Source organism: Onychomys torridus, chromosome 4 (genome assembly GCF_903995425.1).
Source record: "Onychomys torridus chromosome 4, mOncTor1.1, whole genome shotgun sequence".
NCBI classification, from domain to species: Eukaryota; Metazoa; Chordata; class Mammalia; order Rodentia; family Cricetidae; genus Onychomys; species Onychomys torridus.
In genome coordinates this window covers 15194852-15200851 of record NC_050446.1, presented here as the reverse complement: position 1 = coordinate 15200851, position 6000 = coordinate 15194852, and positions in this window count along the sequence as shown.

Genomic DNA, 6000 nt, shown 5'->3' with positions numbered 1-6000 from the left:
CAAAATCCATTGGAATAATTCATGTATAGTTTCCACAATCTGTAATTTACCATTATATGGATGATATCTTATTAGCTGGTTCAAAGGAAAAAACGCTAGAAAAAGTAAAGAAAGTTTTGCCTTGCTGGGGGTTACAAATTGCTCCTGAAAAAAATACAGAGAGGAGAGTCTACTAATTACTTAGGATATAAAATAAATCTACAAAAAATTTGACCCCAAAAGGCACAAATCAGGAGAGACTGATTGCAGACTCTCAATGATTCAAAGATTTATGGCCCACTATTGGGGTAAAAAATCATGAATTGAGTAATTTTTTTTTTTTTTTGGTTTTTCGAGACATGGTTTCTCTGTGTAGTTTTGGTGCCTGTCCTAGACCTTGCTCTGTAGACCAGGCTGGCCTCGAACTCACAGAGATCTTCCTGGCTTTGCCTCCCGAGTGCTGGGATTAAAGGCATTTGCCACTGCTGCCTGGAAAACTGAGTAATTTATTCAAAACCTTAGATGGTGACAAGGACTTAAATAATCCAAGAGAATTATCAGCTGAATCTGAGAGAGAATTGGCTTTGGTGGAAAACAAATTACAGAATTCACATATGGATCATGTGGATCCAGAGCTTAACTGAATTCTGGTTATATTACCCTCTAAAATCTACAGGGATTTTAATGCAGAGGGAAGATATTATGTTGGAATGGATATTTCTACCACATAAACAGAGTAAGAAATTAAAGACATATGTAGAAAAGATTTTTTTTTTTAATTTTTTTTTCAGAGCTGAGGACAGAACCCAGGGTCTTGCACTTGCTAGGCACTGAGCTAAATCCCGAACCCCAAAAAGATTTTTTATTTGATTTTAAAAGGAAAATTAAGACTTCATCAAATGACAGGAATGGACCCAGCAAAAATAGTAGTACTTTTAACTAATGAGGAAATTTCCTCTTTATATGCAGAGAATAAATATTGGCAAAGAGCTTGCAGTAATTTGTTGGGAGAGATTAACAACAGATACCCCAAAAGCGAGAGACTTAAATTCATAAAAAGAACCAGTTGAGTCCTTCCTCACATTATACAGGAAATTCTAATCTATGGAGACCCTACATTCTATATTGAGGCAAATAAATCAGGAAAGGCAGGATATAAAAAAGGAAATTTAAATAAAGTGGCTCAAAGCCCTTATGATTCTGTGCGAAAGTTAGAATTGTATGCCATTTTCATGGTACTAATGGACTTTACAGAACCTCTGAAAATAGTTACTGACTCTTAATATGCAGAAAAAGTTATTTTACATATTAAAACTGCTGAATTTATTCCTGATAAAACAGAATTAACTTCGTTATTTATACAATTACAGGAAATAGTCAGGAATAGAAATTATATATATATATATATATATATATATATATATATATATATATCACACATCAGATCTCATACAGATCTGCCAAGTCCTGTAGCACAAAGTAATGATGCAACTGACCAGTTATTAATAGGAAATGTGCTGGAAGCCTCAAAATTCCATTAAAAAACACCATGTCAATAGCAAAGGTTTGAAAAAGAATTTTTCCGTCACTTGGAAACAAGCTAAAGAAATTTAAAAAAATAAATCCTACTTGTTCTTTCTATAACCAAATTAGATTACCTGCAGGAAGTAACCCTAAGGGTATACATTATAATGGTCATCTTTAAGGGGTTGGTTATAAGTTGTTATAGGGTCGGGGTGGAACAATAAAGCTTAGACTCAGGAATCTCTTTTGGAATAGAAAAAAGGGGGATAGTTAGGATAGGATAATAAGAGATTATTGTATCTACTTGTAAACTAAAATAGAAACTATTGGTTTTAGATAGTTTGCCTTAATATGGATTCTTATATATTGATACAAATGTAAAATTAGTTTTCTATTCCTGTTTAAGATATTTTATATATTGATATAAATTCAAAACTGTACTATCATATTGTACATATGTTCCTACTTCTGTTTAAAATGTTTTTGAATATTGATACAAATGTAAAGCTATTTTCATCATACTGTACATATGTTTTACTTCTGTTTAGGATATTTTGCATATTGATGCAAATTAAGAATATTTTTGTCATATTGCAATATACATTTCTACCTCTGGTTAAGATACTTTTGTATATTGTCACAACTTCAAGGTTATTGTCCTTAAGCTGTACATCTGTTTAGAGATTTTTTATTTTATAATATAAAGCTTTAGTCGTTAAGCTATATAGGTTGATAAGAATTACAGGTTAATAGTCACCCATGCTTGTCAAACTTATAGAGGTGTTAGTTAGGTTTTGTAAATAAACAGAGATGTGTTTCAGATGGATAGGTAATCTTCAAACACTTCAAGGATTCAGAGAATTCGGCATTTAAATGTTTTAAGAACTTAGAATTCTGTTGATGTGAGACACAATTGCTCCTGGTAGCACTGATCTACTCCCAAGAGGATGATGGGCATCAAAGGCACTCCATATCGAGTTTGTCTTCTTCTTCTTCTTCTTCTTCTTCTTCTTCTTCTTCTTCTTCTTCTTCTTCTTCTTCTTCTTCTCCTCCTCCTCCTCCTCCTCCTCCTCCTCCTCCTCCTCCTCCTCCTCCTTCTTCTTGGCATCAAAGGCACTCCATATCGAGTTTGTCGTCTTCTTCTTCTTCTTCTTCTTCTTCTTCTTCTTCTTCTTCTTCTTCTTCTTCTTCTTCTTCTTCTTCTTCTTCTTCTTCTTCTCCTCCTCCTCCTCCTCCTCCTCCTCCTCCTCCTCCTCCTCCTTCTTGGCATCAAAGGCACTCCATATCGAGTTTGTCGTCTTCTTCTTCTTCTTCTTCTTCTTCTTCTTCTTCTTCTTCTTCTTCTTCTTCTTCTTCTTCTTCTTCTCCTCCTCCTCCTCCTCCTCCTCCTCCTCCTCCTCCTCTTTTCTCCTTTTTTTTTTTTTTTTGAGCTGGGGATCTAGCCCAGGGCCATGTGCTTGCTAGGCAAGCACTCTACCACTAAGCTAAATCCCCAACCCATGTCTTCTTCTCGACAAAACTGGCCTGTAGGGCAAAGAACTACTTGTCTCCACTGCTCACAGTAAGCATGCTGCCCAATACAGATAAGCAAGACACAAGGAAAAGCAACTGTTGAGCGTTGCCAAGACAGGGTAGGACAGTCTTCCAAATTTTCCTACTTCTAAAAATGGTCTGTCAGATATTCTAGGCCTGTAGCCAAAAGTGGATGCCCCAATGTTGCAAAGAAACATTGGGTGACTGTCCAGGTAGCCAGCTGTTTCTGTCATTTCTTGCATATTTCAGAAGTTGCTTGCTTGTACTTCCTACTTACTCAGGAATATTATTTTCCTTCTCAGGTCTTTGATGAGTTAAAGACCTGAGTTATAATATAGGTACAGTTATAACCCTGTCATATCTTAGCTAAGAACATATCAGGTACAAGATTTAGATCCTTAAGAATAGGACAGCTATTAGAGTAATGTCTGTAATTTGCCAATTACCTTTGGTCTGGACATTTAGTATGTATTTCTTGCTTGATGTTGATCTTATTGATTGTAGTTCCATTTTTGTTTGTTACTACCTTTTCTTTCTTCTGGACAATACTTGATAATTGTTCTTATTGTATATAGCTTTATGTTAGGATTAGAACCCTTTTATTTAGACAAAAAAGAGGAAGTGTTATGAGAATTCATTCTCTTCAGCCAATGGCTTTGAGGTAAAAGCTCTAAGGTGTGGCCTTGCCTGCATATGTGACCACTTAAGAGCAGAGGAATAGAGATCATATGCTTTCTTGGGTGACCAGGACTAGATCAAGCTGCCTGGAGCAGCTTGTGGTTGGTACCCATAATTCTTGGACAAGACAGCAGCAACTGGATCAGCAGAATCAACAGTGGTGTCTACCTTACTCTGTATTAGTGAGTCTGTATTTCCATTGCCCCCCTTAATAAATTATCAAATAGACTTTTGTGGGTTCACACTTCATGCTCCATCTCTTAGGAATGTGGGTATTGTGTTTTTAAAATTACTTCCTATTGTCTGGGGGTGATGACATCTCTAGGGGACCCTTGGAATTATCCTGAGCAGTTTGTAGTCCAAAGCTGATCTTTGGGTAGTGTTTATCAACTTAGTGGCATTATCACAATCTGGGTTGAATCATCATTGTGGGACCCCATCATTTGGAGACTTCAGAGATCACTGTTAGGAATGCTTATCATTCACTGCAGAAAAACTTGAACATATTAAATGTTATATGCTATAAATCTTCGGGTGGACCATAATCTACTAAGTACATCTGGGTTATCTAGGCTTAATTTCTAAATATCTATTTAAACTTAAGCCTGAAATCACATGTAAGAAACTACATGAAGCCTAAGATTAGAATTAGTACTTTATAATAATATTAATATCAAAACAGGAAGTTTAAATTTTGAGATAGTACTTATACCTTAAGAAAAGTTTTAAAGAGTCAAAGTCCATGGATATGAAATTTGTGACAATAATAGTATCCATATTTTGGTTTTCTTCTGTCCCATACCAGGTGGCTCTTCTGATATGAGACAGAGACTTTGTGTGCAGTATCAATATTCAGCTAAGATTTAATTCTTTGTGTAAAAACCATCAAATATTTTCATCTTTTCTTTTCCTTTCTCTTCTTCATCTTTTTTTTTTTTTTTTTTTTTTTTTGGTTTTCATTCAATCAGGAGCTTTCCAGGTAAAGCAGCCTCAGTGCTGTATAAAACCATAATTGTACTTCATCTTTTGTATCTGACCACAATTCTTTTCTTCTGCTAAAATACAACCATGTAAAAACATACAGGAAGATTGTTGGGTATACTAAGAACCACTAAAAGTCCTTTGCCCCCATTTGAGAACCAGGTTCCTTGGAGCACCCCTTTCTTCAACCCCCACCTCAACCCCCTTTAAAAAGTCAATGCCAATGGCTCTGCCACTGTGATATTTTCCCTGTGTGCATGCTCCATAACCACTATAAAGCCTGCCACCATGGCCTGGCCTGTTGCTGACCCCATCCTTGCTCAGAGGCACCCCCCCAATAAATCTCTAGAATGAGGTTTGTGGCATGTTGTGATTTTTGTGGTGTTCTTTGCCCACCCCCATCTCTGAGATATTCTTTCACCACAAAACCTTTTCAAAAATGTTCCTACTTTTTCCATTAGAAAAAAATGCTGAGATTAGTTCAGTCTGGCCAGGACTTCCTGAAATATATAAACCAATGCATAAGACTACAGATAACATGTAGGAAGCAAATCTGCAACCAAGTATCTCCACTCAAAACTATTAGGGAACATGTAGGATGTGAGGGCAATGTGGCTGTGACATGTGTCACCTCATGAATCACCAGGGTTGACTTGGCTGACCTAGCTAGCTAGGCTGGAGTCCTCTTCCATCCTCCTGAGGCTGCTTGCCCAGTCAAAGAGGACAACCTTCTCCCAACTAGAGAAGGGCCCGTCTTCAGTCAAGAATATACTAGTAGCTGTGTCCCCAGTTGAACTCCAAACAAGCTCTCAAGGGACTACTTAAGTGGGACCAGTAAGAATAAAAGAACTGTTGGAACATGGTAACTCAGTCAAAATGCCTGCACCGAGAGATTGGACCAAACTAATCCAGCCTTGCTGTCAGAGAGGACAAGGACTGTGTCCTACGTGATAACAACAACATCCCTCTACACAACCTTCTACTACAATATCTGCCTGAGGAAGGCTCCGTGTTGACAGAAAAGAATGTGCTGTGCTCCAACCAACCTAACAGACCTCTGACCTCCCTTTCTTGAAGTTATTTCACAAGTTTCCTGGGGACAAAACAAACATCTAACTGTGCAAGAGCTAAGAGAACAAAGAAAGACTCCATCAAGTCCCACTCGGACATAAATGAGTTACTATGGCTACTCACAGGAGTGTGGGCGACTGAAACTTCCTACCTCAAGTCAACTTGTTTGTTTTTTGTTTGTTTTTTTCCAAGACAGGGTTTCTCTGTGTAGCTTTGGAGCCTGTCCTGGATCTC